At 39.5% G+C, this 17919-nt stretch overlaps 1 protein-coding gene across 1 annotated transcript in view; it reads left to right on the top strand.

Annotated features, from left to right (window-relative positions):
• LOC110544256 (vomeronasal type-2 receptor 116-like) overlaps window positions 1–17919 on the top strand; it is a 45914-nt gene that overhangs the window by 13121 nt on the left and 14874 nt on the right.

Genomic DNA, 17919 nt, shown 5'->3' with positions numbered 1-17919 from the left:
CCATCACTGTGACGTAAGAGATTTTGCAAAGATGAGAACTTATATATTTTAAAATTCGGTACATTACCCAGCATCAGAGAAATGCTTACTTCAAGGCAGTCTCAAGAATAGGTTGCTGAGGAATTGAATGCAAGATACCTGGAGGAAATATGTTTAGTCAACATGAAGTTCATGTCAACAATATCTAGCTGTCCAATCTTTTCATAACAATCAGTTAAATAAGAAAAATCAGTATTTTTATTTTATTTTTACGAGAAAACTCTCTCTTTCTCTCTCTCTTTGTGTGTGTGTGTGCCTGTCTGTCTGCTTGTCTTTGTCTCTCTTTCTCTCTCTCTTTCTGTATCTCTCTCTCCCTCTCTTGCCCAATCCCTCTTTATGTCTCCCTGTCTACCAATCTGACTGCCTGTTTGCCTCTATCTCTCCCTCATGTCCCCATTCATTAAAGATTTTTTTATTCTTTATTAACTACACTTTATTCAATTTGTATACCCCCTGTGATTCCCCCCGTCCTCCAGTCCCAAACTCTCCCTTCCTCCCCCCTCTGCACATGTGACTCTCCCCAAGTCCACTGATAGGGGAGATCTTCTTTTCCTTCCTTCTGATCCTAGTCAATTAGGTCTCATCAGGAGTTGCTGCATTGTCTTCTGTGGCCTGGTAAGGCTGCTCCCCCCTCAAGGGGAGGTAATTAAAGAGCAGGCCAATCAGTTCATGTCAGAGACAGTCCCTGTTCCTATTACAATGGAACCCACTTGAATACTGTTCTTCCATGTCCTACATCTGTGCAGGAGTCTTAGGTTATCTCCATGCATAGTCTTTGTTTGGTGTATCAGTCTCAGGCAAGAGCCCTGTGCTCAAATTTTTTGGTTCTGTTGCTCTCCTTGTGGAGTTCCTGTCCTCTCCAGATCTTACTGTTTCCCACTTCTTTCCTAAGATTCCTGCACTCTGCCCAAAGTTTGGCCATAAGTCTTAGCATTTGCTTTGATAGGCTGAAGGGCAGAGCCTTTCAGACACTCTGCATCAGGCTCCTGACTTGTTCTCTCTTTTCTCCTTCTTCTGATGTCCATCCTCTCTGCCTTGCTGGATAGGGATTGAGCATTTTAGCAAGAGTCCTCCCTCATGATTAGTTTCTTTAGGTGTACAGATTTTAGTAGGTTTATCCTATATTATATGTCTATATGAATGAGTATACCCTGTGCGTCTTTCTGCTTCTGGGACAGCTCACTCAGGATGATCTTTTCCCATTCCCACCATTTACTGGCAAGTTTCATGATTTCCTTGTGTTTTATTTCTGAGTAATATTCCGTTGTGTAGATGAACCACAATTTCTGTATCCATTCCTCAATTGAGGGGCATCTGGGCTGTTTCCAGCTTCTGGTGATTACAAATAAGGCTACTGCAAACATGGTTGAGCAAATGTCCTTATTGTGTACTTGAGCCTCTTTTAGGCATATGCCTAGGAGTGGTATAGCTGGATCTTGAGGAAGCACTATTCCTATTTGTCTGAGAATGTGCCAGATTGATTTCCAAAGTGGTTGTACAAGTTTACATTCCTACCAGCAGTGGAGGTGAGTTCCCCTTTCTCCACAACCTTTCCAGCATGTGTTGTCACTTGAGTTTTTTATCTTAGCCATTCTGATGGTTGTAAGGTGAAATCTCAGGGTTGTTTTGATTTGCATTTCCCTTATGACTAAGGACATTGAACATTTCTTTAACTGTTTCTCTGCCATTCAATATTCCTCTACAGAGAGTTCTCTGTTTAGCTTTGTACTCCATTTTTTTAATTGTATTACGTGATTTGTTGCTGTTTAACTTCTTGAGTTCTTTATATATACTTGATATTAATCCTCTGTCAGATATAGGTTTGGTGAAGATCTTTTCCCAATCTATAGGCAGTCCTTTTGTACTGATGACGGTATCCTTTGCTTTACAGAGCTTTTCAGTTTAATGAGGTCCCATTTATTAATTGTTGCTCTTAGAGCCTGTCCTGTTGGTGTTCTGCTCAGGAAGTTGTCTCCTGTGCCAATGACTTCCCCACTTTTTCTTTTAAGTGATTTAGTGTGTCTGGGTTTATATTGAGGTCTTTGATCCACTTGGACTTCAGATTTGTGCAGGGTGATAAGTATGGATATATTTGCATTTTTCTACATGTAGACATCCAGTTAGTCCAGCACCATTTGTTGTAGATGCTGTCTTTTTCCACTGAATGGTTTTAGCATCTTTGTCCAAAATCAAGTGTCCATAAGTGTGTGGATTCATGTCGGGGTCTTCTATTTGATTGCATTGATCCACCAGTCTGTTTCTATGCCAGTACCATGCAGTTTTTAGTACTGTTGCTCTATAGTACAACTTGAGATCAGGGATGGAGATAACTCCTGAAATCTTTTACTGTAGAGAATTGTTTTAGCAATTCTGGGTTTTTTGTTGTTCCATATGAATGTGAAAATTTTTCTTTCAAGGTCTGTAAAGAATTGTGTTGGTAATTTGATGGGAATTGCATTGAGTCTGTAGATTGCTTTTGGTAAGATGGCCATTTTTACTATGTTAATCCTGCCAAGCCATGAGCATAGGAGATCTTTCCATCTTCTGATATCTTCTTTTAATTCTTTCTTCAGAGACTGGAAGTTTTTCTCATACAAGTCTTTGACTTGCTTGGTTAGGTTCACACCAAGGTACTTTATGTCCTTTGTGGCTATTGTGAAGGGTGTTGTTTCCCTAATTTCATTCTCGGCCCTTTTGTCTTTTGTATACAAGAGGCTACTGAGTTTTTTGCATTAATTTTGTATCCAGCCACTTTGCTGAAGGTGTTAATCAGCTATAGGAGTTCCCTGGTAGAATATTTGGAGTCACTCAGGTATACTATCATATCATCTACAAATAGTGACACTTTGACTTCTTCCTTGCCATTTTGTATCACCATGATCTCTTTCTATTTTCTTATTGCTCTAGCAAGGGCTTCAAGAACAATGTTGAAGACATATGGAGAGAGTGGGCAGCCTTGCCTTGTCCCTTATTTCAGTGGGGATGATTTAAGTTTCTCTCCATTGAGTTTGATATTGGCTATAGGCTTACTGTATATTGCCTTTGCTATGTTCAGGTATGTGCCTTGTATCCCTGATCTCTCCAAGACTTTAAACATGAATGGATGTTGGCTTTTTTCATATGCCTTTTCAGCATCTAAGGACATGATCATGTAATTTTTCTCCTTCAGTTTGTTAATATGGTGGATCACATTGATGGATTTCCATATATTGAACCACCCCTGCATGCCTGAGATGAAGCCTACTTGGCTGTAATGGATGATATCTTTGATGTGATCTTGGATTCAGTTTGCAAGTATTTTGTTGAGTATTTTTGCATTGATGTTCATGAGGAAGATTGGCCTGCAATTCTCTTTCTTTGATGGCTCTTTGTGAGGTTTAGGCACCAAGGTGACTGTGGCTTCATAGAATGATTTTGGTAATGTTCCTTCTGTTTCTATTTTGTGGAATTATTTGAAGAGTATTGGTGTTAGCTCTTCTTTGACGGTCTGGTGGAATTCTGTGCTGAAACCATCTGGCCCTGGGCTTTTTTTTTTTTTTTTTTTTTTTTTTGCATGGGAGACTTTTGATGACAGCTTCTATTTCCTTAGGAGATATAGGACTATTTAATTGATTTACTTGGTCTTGATTCAGCTTTGGCATGTGGAATCGGTCTTGAAAATTGTCCATTCCATTTTGATTTTCAAATTTTGTGTCATATAAACTTTTTTTATTACTTTATTTTTTTATTATTTTTTTATCAGTTACATTTTATTAACTCTGTATCCCAGCCGTGTCCTGATCCCTCATTCCCTCCCAGTCCCTCCCTCCCTCCCTCATCTCCACCGTGCCCCTTTCCAAGTCCACTGATAGGGGGGACCTCCTCCCCATTCATCTGATCCTGTTTTATCAGGTATGTTCAGGACTGGCTGCAAAGCCCTCCTCTGTGGCCTAACAGGACTGCTCCTCCCTTCGGGGGTGGGGAGACCAAAGAGCCAGTCATTGAGTTCCTGTTAGAAATAGTCCTTGTTCCCCTCACTTTGGGAAACCAATTGGTTACTGAGCTACCACAGGCTACATTTGAGTGGAGGTTCTAGGTTATATCCATACATGGTCCTTGGTTGAATGTCAGTCTCAGAAAAGACCCTGTGCCCAGATATATTTGGTCCTTGTGGAGCTCCTATCCTTTCCCCATCAGACTAACTCCTAATTATTGTTTGGATTTCTTCAGTGTCTGTGGTTATGTCCCCTTTTTCATTTCTGATTTTGTTGATTTGGTTAGTGTCTCTCTGCCTTTTAGTTAGTTTGGCTAAGGATTTGTCTATTTTGTTGATTTTTTCAAAGAACCAGCTCTTGGTTTTCATTGATTCCTTGAATTGTTTTATTTGTTTCTAATTCATTGATTTTAGCCCTGAGTTTGATTATTTCCCATTGTCTACAACTCTTTGAAGTGTCTGCTTCTTTTTTTTCCTAGGGCTTTTACGTGAGCCATTAAGTTGCTTGAATGAGATGTTTCGAGTTTCTTCTTGAAGGCACTTAGTGCTATGAACTTTCCTCTTATCACTGCTTTCCTTATGTCCCACAAGTTTGGGTATGTTGTGCCTTCATTTTCATTGAATTCTAGAAAGTCTTTCATTTCTTTCTTTATTTTTTTCTTTGACCCAGCTGTCATTTAGTAGCAAGTTGTTCAGTTTCCATATGTGTGTAGGCCTTTTGCTATTTTTGTCATTGAGTTCCAGCTTTAGTCCATGGTGTTCAAATAGGATACAAGGGATTATTTCAATCTTCTTGTATCTGTTGAGTCTTGCTTTGTGACCAACTATATGGTCTATTTTGGAGAAGATTCCATGAGTTGCTGAGAAGAAGACAAATTCTTTTGTGGTTGGGTAAAAGTTTCTGTAGATGTCCATGAGGTCCATTTGATTCATGACCTCTGTCAGAGTTATTGTTTCTTTGTTTAATTTGTTTTGTTGACCAGTTCTTTGTTGAGAGTGGGGTGTTGAAGTCTTCCACTATTAATGTGTAGGGGTCTATGTGTGGTTTACGTTTTATTAATATTTCTTTTACAAATGTAGGTACCCTTGCATTTGGAGCATAAATGTTCAGGATTGTGATATCTTCCTGGTGGATTTTTCCCTTGATGAGTATGAAGTGTCTTTCACTATCTCTTTTGATTACTTTTGGTTGAAAGTCTATTTTATTAGACCTTAGAATGGCTACTCCTACTTGCTTCTTTGGGCCATTTGCTTAAAACTGTCTTCCAGCCTTTTACTCTCGGGTAATGTCTATCTTTGTGACTTAGGTGTGTTTCTTGTATGCAACAGATTGTTGGGTCTTATTTACACATCCATTCTGTTAATTTGTGTCAGGAGATCTCTCCATCCCTGATCCCAAGTTGTACTATAGAGGAACAATACTAAAAACGGCATGGTACTGGCATAGAAACAGACTGGTGGATCAATAGAATAGAATAGAAGACCCTGACATAAATCCACACACTTATCAACACCTGATTTTTGACAAAGATGCCAAAACCATTGGAAAAAAGACAGCATCTTCAACAAATGGTGCTGGTCTAACTGGATGTCTACAAGTAGAAAAATGCAAATATATCCATACTTATCACCCTGCACAAATCTGAAGTCCAAGTGGATCAAAGACCTCAATATAAACCCAGACACACTAAATCACTTAAAAGAAAAAGTGGGGAAGAGCCTTGAACTCATTGGCACAGGAGACAACTTCCTGAGCAGAAGACCAACAGCACAGGCTTTAAGAGCAACAATCAACGAATGGGACCTCATGAAATTAAAAAGCTTCTGTAAAGCAAAGGACAGTGTCATCAGAACAAAATGACTAAGTATAGATTGGGAAAGGATCTTCACCAACCTGATATCTGATAGAGGACTAATATCCAGTATATATTATTTTTATTTATTACAGTTAATTTATCTCGTATCCAGGTTGTACCCCTGTTTCTCATCTCCTCCCTTTCCCTTGATCTTCCACCTTTTTGTCCTTCCCCTAGTCCACTAATAACGGAGGCCCTCTTTCCCTACTCTCTGACCCTAGCCTATCAGGTCTCATCAGGGCTATCTGGATCCTCTTTCTCTGTGGGTATGTAGACCACTGCACCAGATGGAGTTGATCAAAGAGCCTGCCACTGAGTCCATGTCAGAGACAGTGCTTGCTCCCCTTACCAAGGAATTCCATATGAAGACTGAGCTTCCCATGGGCTATATTTGAGCTGGGGTGTTAGGTCCTCTCCATGTGTGGTCCTTGTTTGATTCATCAGTCTTTCCAGGACCGTCTGAGCCTAGATTATTTTGGCTCTGTTGGTCTCCTTGTGTAGCTCCTGTTTCCTCCATGTCTTTTCATCTCCCTCTTCTTCCATAAGATTACCTCCACTCTGCCCAAAATTTTGACAATGAGCCTTAGCATCTGCTTTGATACCCTATGGGTACAGTCTTTCAGAGGCCCCCTGTGGAAGGCTCCTGTCCCAATGTCTATCCTATTTGCCCTTCTGAATGAAGATGAAGCCTCTTCCCTGGGGTCTTCATTGTTTGTTTGTTTTTTTAAGTTTCTTTAGGACTATAGATTTTAGTGTTCATCCTATATTATATGGCGAATATTTATTTATAAGTGAGTATATACCATATGTGTTTTTCTGCTTCTGTGCAACTTCACTCAGGACAAACTTTTCTATGGCCATACCACCCTGAATGCACCCGATCTTGTCTGACTAGCTTTTAAAGAAATTGATACATGCATGAGTCAGCAGTCATTAATTCACTGTGTGAGTATAGTTCAAAGTTTACTTTTGAAGCTGAATGCTCTTTCACAAGCATAGGGAGTGTTTTAGACAGCTATCTTTGCTGTTTCAATTTTCCAAAAAAATTCTGTCAATGTTAGAAAATGTTTAATGGCCTTTAACACCTAAACAGTTTTCCTCTTCCAATATCTTTCTTTGATTTCATGACTTAATACCACACCAAGTTCTTAACAAACATATAGTATTGACAAACTGAGCATAATTCACTTTCACATGTATATTTCCTTTGGTCATTATCTACTTGTTGATACTGAGCTCATTTTCTTATGTGTTCACAGGGATTTACAAGTGTCATTGCTATATTTCAGGTCCTTATTTTTTGGGTCTATAGAGATATAAGTTCTGCACAGGAAAGGAAGATCTGAAAGGGATTAACACATCTTATCATAATTTCCTCATTAAGAAACATACAGGAATATCTTTCTCTAATTCGGCAAGACCTTTTTGAAAGTATCTATTAATCTGACATATTTCACACAAGCTAAGAAACAGTTGAAAGTTGACTCCTTTAAAGTCACTATAACTTGCGGAACACATCTAAATATCACAAGAGTTTAGGACTTTAGGAATTCCATGAGCATCAGTGTCTTGCTCAAATTGAAGCATCCTTCCTCAGAAGTCATAACACTGAAAAGTATTGAGACTTTGTGTCCTTACAGGCATGGTAGCCTTGCATATTTCACAAAAGCTAAAAAATGGCCCCATGTTGTTGAGTGAGAGTTTCACACTAATCATTCCAAATCTTTGCTGTTTTCTTATCCCTTGCCACTGGGAATTCGGAAACTATTACTTCCATTGACTTTTCCATCTACTTAGGTAAAAAACAAGTTAGAAAACATGTTTGCAGATCTTCTTTATTATCCAAAGGCACTATGGTTTCAGCCAAGAGCTCGGGGTCAGGCTAAATTGGCTAAAAAGATGAAGCGAGAAACTTTTTACATGAAACAACTTAGGCTGATACCCAGAGGTTACATCAGAAGAGTCCTATTAGGTTAAAAAAAAGAAAAGACCAAAAAGAAGATATTGGAGGTATAACTACCCAAAATGAATGGGGCATCATGCTGTCTAAAATCAAAATATATGTGCATGTCCTCCTGGCCTGTACTCTGCTGAAGTCTAACATGTTTACTTGTATAGTATATGTACAACAGCATATCAGTATCTGGCATCGGTATGCTCATACCACACACATCAAAATATGTTTCTTCTCCCTTCAGGGAAAGTAATGAACCTTCTTGATACATCAATACTTCTTCATATTTGGAGGTTTGAATCCTGTACTACTAATATCCTCTTTTATCCTTTATAGTTCATTGTATTGATTTTATATCAGATTCAATCCCTACATCTTGAACAGTAGAGTTTGCCCTTTTCTAATATCCCTACCATTTCTCCATTTACCTCCACAATTAAAAAGTATTTGATTGTTTTATTACACAGCTTGTTTAAGCAAGCTATCATTAGCAAGCTCTATTGTCAAGTCCATAGGTGTATGAAATAGTAGTGAAAACTGTGTATTACAGTATAGCAATGAATGGATGCCCTAATAATAAACTCTTTAAGAAGAATGGAAGAATAGGGAAAGAAAACACAAATGCAGCAACCAAAACAAAAAAATATAACACAATTGTAAATAGCTTAAATAGAGGCTCTTTCATTTGATTGATGACATGTAATAAATTTATGTACTATGAACAGAACATCAAATATATGTGCAGTTAAAGTGTGGGAGAAAGATTAATTGTGTTAGACAAACAAAGACATTAGTTTTATGGTACAACTGTCTAATACAGACTTGCATTGCTCTACCTCTTAGCAAAAAGACTGCACCAGGTTAAATAAACAATGCTTACTTTCATAACTTTCTATCCCTAAACTGCAAAATAAACTTGTACAGACACAGGTTATTTCATTTCCATTGACACTCTATCCCATTCTGTCAAACATCCATACCCAGAAGATACATTTATACTAGGGATCTCTCTGGCCAAAAAAGTCTGAGAAAGAACTACTGACCCCTAGAACACTTTTTTTTATTGTTCGTTATTATTAGTTACATTTTATTAACTCTGTATCCCAGCTGTATCCCCCTCCCTTATTTTATTAACTCTGTATTAACTCTACATTTTATTAACTCTGTATCCCTCCCAATCCCACCCTCACTCCCTCAGCTTCTCCCTGCCCTTGTCCAAGTCCATGTAATGGGGAGGATCTCCTCCCCTTTCATCTGGCCCTGTTTTATCAGGTATCTTCAGGGCTGGTGTGAAGTCCTACTCTGTGGCCTAGCAGAACTGCTCCTCCCTTGGGGGGTGGGGAGTCAAAGAGCCTGCCATTGAGTTCCTGTCAGAGATAGTCCCTGTTCCCCTTACTATGGGAAACCAATTGGTTATTGAGCTACCACAAGCTTCCTCTGAATAAAGGTTCTACATTATATCCAAACATGGTCCTTGGTTAGAGAAACAGTTTCAGAAAAAAATCCCTGTGCCCAGATATATTTGGTCCTTGTGAGGATCCTATCCTTTCCCTGTCATACTAACTCTCCTTCTGCCAAAGATTTGGTTATGAGTCTTAGTATCTGTTTTGAAACACTGCTTGGTAGGGTCTTTCAAATGCCTTCTGTGGTAGACTCCTGTCATAGTCCAATGCACATCTCATTTGTCTTTCTAAGTGAGGATTGGTCATCTTACCTTGTGTCTGCTTTCTTGTTTATTTCCTTTAGGTGTATAGACTTCATTATGTTTATTATATCTTGTAGGTCTATATAAGCGAGTATATACCATGTTTGTCTTTCTCCTTCTGGGATACTTCACTCAGAATGGTCTTTTCTAGATCCCACCATTTGCATGCAAATTTCATGATTTCCTCATTTTTGATTGCTGAGTAGTATTCCATTGTGTAAAAATACCACAATTTCTGTATCCATTCCTCCAATGATGGACATCTGGGTTTTTTCCAGGTTCTGGCTATTACAAATAAAGCTGCTACAAACATGGTTGAGCAAATGTCCTTGTTGTGTACTTGAGCAAATTTTGGGTACATACCTAGGAGTGGTATAGCTGGGTCTTGAGGAAGCGTTATTCCTTATTTTCTGAGTAAGCACCAGATTGACTTCCAAAGTGGTTGTACCAGTTGACATTCCCACCAACAATGGAGGAGGGTTCCCCTTTCTCCACAACCTCTCCAGCAAGCGTTGTCACTTGAGTTTTTCATCTTGGCCATTCTGATGGGTGTAAGGTGAAATCTCAGGGTTGTTTTGATTTGCATTTCCCTAATGGCTAATGAGGTTGAGCATTTCTTTAAGTGTTTCTCTGCCATTGGATATTCCTCTATCAAGAATTTTCTGTTTAGCTCTGTTCCCCATTTTTTTTAAATTGTATTTTTTTTATTAGTTACATTTTGTTAACTTTGTGTCCCAGCTGTATCCTGCTCCCTTATTCCCTCCCCAACCCCACACTCCCACCCTGGTCTCCTCCCTGCCCCTTTCCAAGTCCGTTGATAGGAGAGGACCTCCTCCCCCTTCATTTGACCCTGTTTTATCAGGTATCTTCAGGGCTGGCTGCAAAGTCCTCCTCTGTGGCCTAACAGGACTGCTCCTCCCCTGGGGGAGTGGGGAGGTCAAAGAGCCTGCCCTTGAGATCTGTTAGAAATAGTCCTTGTTCCCCTTACTTTGGTTACTGAGCTATCATGGGCCACATCCAAGCAGAAGTTCTAGGTTATATCCATAGATGGTCCTTGGTTGAGTGTGAGTCTCAGAAAAGACCCTGTGCTCAGATATATTTGGTCCTTGTAGAGCTCCTATCCTTTCAATATGATAATAAATCCCCTTCTTTCATATGATTCCCTGCACTCTGCCAAGGGTTTGGTTATGAGTCTTAGTGTCTGCTTTGAAACACTGCTAGGTAGAGTCTTTCAGATGCTTTTGCGGTAGACTCCTGTCATATATTCAATGCACATCCCATTTGTCTTTCTAAATGAGGAATGATCATCTTCACCCATGTCTGCTTTCTTGATTATCTTATTTAGGTGTGTAGATTTCATTATGTTTATCATATCTTGTAGGTCTATATAAGTGAGTATATACCATGTTTGTCTTTCTCCTTCTGGGATACTTCACTCAGAATGATCTTTTCAAGATCCCACCATTTGCCTGCAAATTTCATGATTTCCTCCTTTTTGATTGCTGAGTAGTATTCCATTGTGTAAAAATACCACAATTTCTGTATCCATTCCTTCGTTGATGAACATTTGGGTTGTTTCCAGGTTCTGCTTATTACAAATCAAGCAGCTACAAATAATGGTTGAACAAAGGTCTTGTTGTGTACTTGAAAAAATTTTGGGTATATACCTAGGAGTGGTATAGCTGAGTCTTGAGGAAGCGTTATTCCTAATCTTCTGAGTAAGCACCAGATTGACTTCCAAAATGGTTGTACCAGTTTACATTCCCACCAACAATGGAGGAGGGTTCCCCTTTGACCACAACCTCTCCAGCATGTGTTGTCAGTTGAGTTTTTTATCTTGGCCCTTCTAATGAGGTTGAGCATTTCTTTAAGTGTTTCTCTGCCATTCGATGTTCCTCTATTGAGAATTCTTTGTTTAACTCTGTTCCCCATTTTTTAATTGGATTACTTGGTTTGTTGCTTTTCTGCTTCTTTAGTTCTTTATATATACTGGATATTAACCCTCTGTCAGATAAAGGGTTGGTGAAGATTCTTTCCCAATGTGTAGGCAGTCATTTTGTTTTGATGACAGTGTCTTTTGCTTTACAGAAGGTTTTCAGTTTTATGAGCTCCCATTCATTGATTGTTGCTCTTAAAGCCTGTGCTGTTGGTGTTCTTTTCAGGAAGTTGTCTCCTGTGCCAATGAGTTCTAGGCTGTTCCCCACTTTTCCTTCTAACTTATTTACTGTATCTGGTTTTATGTTGAGGTCCTTGATCCACTTAGACTTTAGTTTTGTGCAGGGTGATAAGTATGGATCTATTTTCATTTTTCTACATGTAGACATCCAGTTGGTCCAGCACCATTTGTTGAAGATGCTGTCTTCTTTCCATTGAATGGATTTGGCTTCTTTGTCAAAAATCAAGTATTCATAGGTGTGTGGGTTTATTTCTGGGTCTTCTATGTGGTTCCATTGATTCTCCTTTCTGTTTCTATGGCAATACCATGCAGTTTTTATTACTGTTGACCTGTAGTACAGCTTGAGATTGGGGATGGAGATACCGCCAGATGATCTGTTGTTGTACAGGATCATTTTGGAGATTCTGGATTTTCTGTTTCTCCATAGGAAGCTGAGAACCTTTTTTTCAAGGTCTGTACAGAATTGAGTTCGTATTTTGATGGGAATTGCATTGAATCTGTAGATTGATTTTGTCAGGATGGCCATTTTCACAATGTTAATCCTACCAATCCATGAGCATGAGAGATCTTTCCATCTTCTGATATCTTCTTCAATTTCTTTCTTCAGAGACTTGAAGTTTTTCTCAAACAGGTCTTTCACTTGCTTGAATAGAGTCACCTCAAGATACATTATGTTATTAGTGGCTATTGGAAAGGGTGCTGTTTCCCTAATTTCTTTCTCAGCATTTTTGTCTTTTGTATACAGGAGGGCTTCTGATTTTTTTGAGTTGATTTTGTATCCTGCCACTTTGCTGAAGGTGTTTATCAGCAGAAGGAGTTCTCTGGTTGAGTTTTTGGGGTCGCTCATGTATACTATCATATCATCTGCAAATAGTGACACTTTAACCTCTTCCTTTCAGGTTTCTATCCCCTTGATCTCCTTTAGTTGTCTTATTGCTCTGGCTAGGACTTCAAGTACTATGTTGAAGAGATATGGAGAGAGTGGGCAGCCTTTTCTTGTCCCTGATTTCAGTGCGATTGATTTAAGTTCCTCTACATTGAGTTTGATGTTGGCTATAGGCTTGCTGTATATTGCCTTTACTATGCTTAGGTATGTGCCTTTTATCCCTGATCTCTCCAAGACTTTAAACATGAATGGGCATTGGACTTTGTCAAATGCCTTTTCAGCATCTAAGGAGATGATCATGTGGTTTTTCTCCTTCAGTTTGTTTATGTGGTGGATTACATTGATGGATTTCCGTATGTTGAACCATCCTTGCATGCCTGGGATGAAGACTACTTGGTCATGGTGGATGATATCTTTGATGTGTTCTTGGATTCTGGTTGCAAGTATTTTATTGAATATTTTTGCATCAATGTTCATAAGACAAATAGGTCTGAAGTTGTCTTTTTTTGTTGGATCTTTGTGTGGTTTAGGTATCAAGGTGACTGTGGCTTCATAGAATGAGTTTTGTAACTTTCCTTCTGTTTCTATTTTGTGGAATAGTTTGAGGAGAATTGGTATTAGCACTTTTGTGAAGGTCTTGTAGAATTCTGAGCTGAAGCCATCTAGCCCAGGGCTTTTTTTTGGAGGGGAGACTGTTAATGACTGCTTCAATTTCCTTGAGAGATATAGGGCTATTCAGTCTTTCTACCTGATCTTGACTTAATTTTGGTAAATGGAATCTGTTAAGAAAATTATCCATTTCATTAAGATTTTCAAATTTGTGGCATATAGGCTTTTGTAGTATGACCTAATGATTGTTTGGATTTCCTCAGTGTTTGTAGTTATGTTCCCATTTTCATTTCTAATTTTGCTGATCTGGATAGTTTCTCTCTGCTTTTTGATTAGTTTTGCTAAGGGTTTGTCTATCTTGTTGATTTTCTCAAAGAACCAGCTTTTTGTTCCATTGATTCTTTGAATAGTTTTATTTGTTTCTAATTGATTGATTTCAGCCCTGAGTTTGATTATTTCCAGCCGTCTGCTTCTCTTGGGTGTATCTGCTTCTTTTTTTTTTTAGGGTTTTCAGTTGGGCCATTAAGTTGTTTGTATGTGATGTTACGAATTTCTTCTTGCAGGCACTTAGTGCTATAAATTTTCCTCTGAGCACTGCTTTCAATGTGTCCCATGAATTTGGGTATGTTGTGCCTTCCTTTTCATTGAATTCTAGGAATTCTTTAATTTCTTTCTTTATTTATTCTTTTTTATTTTTTATTATTCCTTAACCCAGCTGTCATTGAGTAGTAAGTTGTTCAGTTTCCATGTGCGTGTCGGCTTTTTGTTGCTTCTCTTGTTGTTGATGTCCAGCTTTAGTCCATGGTGGTCAAATAGTATACAAGGGATTATTTCAATCTTTTTGTATCTGTTGAGGCTTGCTTTGTGACCCACTATATGGTCTACTTTGGAGAAGGTTCCATGCAGTGCTGAAAAGAAGTTGTACTCTTTTGAGTTTGGGTGAAAAGATCTGTAGACGTCTATTAGGTCCATTTGATTTAGGGATTCTGTGAGTGCTTTTATTTTCTTATTTGGTGTCTGTCTAGTTGATCTGTCTCTTGATGAGAGTGGGGTGTTGAAGTCTCCCACTATTAAGGTATTAGGATCAATGTATGATTTAAGCTTTAATAATGTTTCATTTACGAATGTCGGTGCTCTTGTATTTGGGGCATAAATATTCAAGATTGTGATGTCCTCTTGGTGGATTTTTCCTTTAATGCGAATATAGTGGCCCTCCTTATCTTTTTTGATTAACTTTGGATGAAAGTCTATTTTATTAGATATTAGGATGGCTACTCCAGCTTGTTTTCTGGAACCATTTGCTTGAAAAATGTTTTTCCACCCCTTTACGCTGAGGTAGTATTTATCTTTGTTGCATAGGTGTGTTTCTTGGATGCAACAGAATGTTGGATCCTGTTTCTGCAACCATTCAGTTAGCCTGTGTCTTTTTATTGGCGAGTTGAGTCCATTGATATTGATAGATAATAGTGACCAATGCATGTTAGTTCCTTTTGTAATTCAGTCGGTGATCTTACCCTGTTTCATTGCTTGTTTTCTTTTCATTTTTGTTGGGATATTATCTGTATGCCCTGTTTTCTTGGGTGAATTTGTTTTCGTTGGATTGGAGTTTTCTTTCTAGTGTCTTCTGTAGGGTTGGTTTGCTGTGTAGATATTGCAGAAATTTAGATTTGTCATGGAATATTTTGTTTTCTCCATCTATGTTGATTGAAATCTTTGCAGGGTATAGTAGTCTGGGTTGACATTTGTGATCTCTTAGTGTCTCCATGATACTTGCCCAGGACCTTTTGGCTTTCATAGTTTCTGATGAGAAGTCCGGCGTGATTCTGATAGGTCTACCATCATATGTTACTTGGCCTTTTTCCCTTGTTGCTTTTAATATCTTTTCTTTGTTCTGTAGATTTAGTGTTTTGACTATAATGTGACGTGATGTGTTTCTTTTCTGGTCTAGTTTATTTGGTTTTCTGTAGGCCTCTTGTATGTTTGTGGACATCTCTTTCTTTAAGTTGGGAAAATTTTCTTCTAAGATTTTCTTGAAAATATTTTCTGGACCTTGGAGCCTGGAGTCTTCTTTTTCTTCAATCCCTATTATTCTTAGATTTTGTCTTTTCATAGCATCCTTGATTTCTTGGATATTTTGTGATTGGAACTTTTCTGATTTTACTTTTTCTTTGAGAGAAGTATCCATTTCTGCAAGTGTGTCTTCAGCTCCAGAGAGTCTCTCTTCCATCTCTTGTATTCTGTTGGTGATGCTTACTTTTGTGGTTCCTGATCTTTTCTCCAAGTTCTCCAGCTCAAGGGTTTTCTCATTTTGTGTTTTCTTTATTGATTCTAATTCTGTTTTCATGCCTTGCACCATTTCTTTCATGTGTTTGAATTTGGATTTCTGTCTTTCTATGATGGCCTCTATTTCTTCATTCATTTCCTTCTATATGCCACTAATTTTTCCTCTACTTGTGTATCTATTTGTTTGTCTATGTTTGCCTGTGTTTCTTTAAGGATATTGTCTATTTCTTCTTTCTTTACCTCCAATTGACTGGCCAACTCTTTGAAAGATTTGTTCATTTCCTCCTTATGAGCCTCAAATAATTGGGCAAGCATGGCTTTAAGATCATTTTCCTGTGCTCCTGATGAATTGGAGTATCCATCGATTTTGGGGTTTGCTGGTGAAGTCATGATGTCCTCATTTATGTTGGAAGTGTTCTTTCGCCTACCCCTGGCCATTGGCTTATCTGAAACCTTCCCTGTTTGTTTTTGGAGTCTGCAGATCAGACTGGTACTGTCTCTCTCTGGTGTCTGGAGAGTTCTTCAGGAAGCTGAGAGGTCCCGTGTCCTCAGCGTATGCTGAGGACTAGCTGTACCTGTGGGAGAAAAGTATGCAGGCGCAAACGGGGCAAATGCAGGCGTGTGTGTGTGTGTGTGTGTGTGTGTGTGTGTGTGTGTGGAAGTGTGCGTGAACATGTGTCTCAAGGGACAGAGTGATGGATAATGTTGAACCCTTGAGAGTGTGGGAGGGACTCTGCACTGTATATGTCGCAGGTGCTAGTGATGATCACAGTACAATTTCTGGCATTAACTGCTTTAACTCCTCAATTAGACCCACAGAGCAGGAACTTCAATGTCCTAAGTGCCCCTCTGTTTCCCAAAGTGGGTATATGGGTGGGACAGGGTTCGATGCCTGGCTTCTGTTTTAGAAGGGCCCAGGATCTGGGGATCTGAAGATTCTCAAGCGTGCACTCACTTACAGGCAGGTCACTTGGCATAGATTGGGTTATCTGGACTCTCTGCTCTCTGGTTTGGCCCTGCTTCTTTGATGTGCTCCACCAGTTTCTTGCTGCTGTCACTGCCAGGTTATAAGGTCTTGCTGCAAGTGGAGATTTCAAGGTGGTCAAGTCAGTAGGGATCGGGGTAACCAGGCTCTCTGTTCTCTGGTTTGGCCCTGGTTAGTCTTAAACTGGAGGGCTGTTGTACCCTGCCAGCTCAGTGCTGCTCCGCAGCCAGGTTAGGAAGTTTCACTGTAACTGGAGACTGGGTTGCTAGTCCAGATGCTTTCTGGGAAGTCCTGGGGTCTCTTCACTGTGCTCTCCAAGCTTGGGAGGCCCAGCGCCTGGTGTGCCTAGCTTGTATGGCGTTTCTGCCTGGTTTTGGTGAGTATATAGTGTATTCTCTGTCACTGTGGGATTGGGCATGCCGTACCGTCAGTGATCGCGATCCTGCGGAGCTAGTATAGCATTTAGTAGACTCAGGCCCTGGGAGGATGGTGCAGCCGCCTCGCGAATCTGGGACTCCCAGACGGGTACTGCTGGCATTTGCCGCTAAAGGGCTTGGAGCTCTGCCTCAGCGGCTGCAGACCCCAGGCAGTTAGGTCTGCGCTGAGAAAGATGAGTCCACTGTGCTAAGGAGGAGGGAGGTCTGGGGGAGTGGAGTGCCAGGAGATCAAAGGATCGTTTTTCACTTTCCCCAAACAAGTCCCCGGGTGGCCTGAGACCAACGTTTTCACCTCCTGTGATGTTCCCTGTTTTTTGGAATGCCTCACGGTTGTTTTCCTTGGGTTAGAGGTCCTTCCACTCACCAACTCAGATGTTTAGCTCTTCCACAGCTCAGAAACTGTGTGGGCTAGTCGCCATCTTGGCTCTGCCTGTTCCTCATTTTTTAATTGGATTACTTGCCAAGAATACTTTCTACCAAACACCTATTTGTCACACTTGGCTGAGAAGTGACCTTCCCTTCTAGGTCATTTACATTTGTTTGTGTCAGATTATGTGCAGAAACACTTTGTCCTAGGAACCTCCTATGGTCATAGAAGCATTGAACCCAAGGACCCACATCCACAATTCTTGCTTAAGAAACATAGAGTGTAATAAAAATCAAAGTTCAGAACATCTACTCAACAAAGATAAGATCACATACTGACATCAAAGACCTCCTAAAACAACATAACTCTAGTCCCAGAATAAAAAAATCCTAAAACAAAGAAACAAAAATGAACAAACATGACAACATGCTTTTACCAGACCCTAGGCTCTAGTATGTGTCACTGAGGAAATGGATGCATGACCCCTGGAGGAAATATGTGTAGTCAACATCAAGTTAATGTCAACATTATCTAGCTGTCCAAACATCTCATAAAAACAGGTTCAATAAGAATAATCAGTATTTTCCTATGTATATCTCTTATAAAAGAAATAAAAGTGGACATTTTACTGAAAAAAAATACCCAGTGG

Source organism: Meriones unguiculatus, chromosome 14, assembly GCF_030254825.1.
Source record: "Meriones unguiculatus strain TT.TT164.6M chromosome 14, Bangor_MerUng_6.1, whole genome shotgun sequence".
Classification (NCBI taxonomy): domain Eukaryota; kingdom Metazoa; phylum Chordata; class Mammalia; order Rodentia; family Muridae; genus Meriones; species Meriones unguiculatus.
This window is presented reverse-complemented; position numbering and strand designations above follow the sequence as displayed.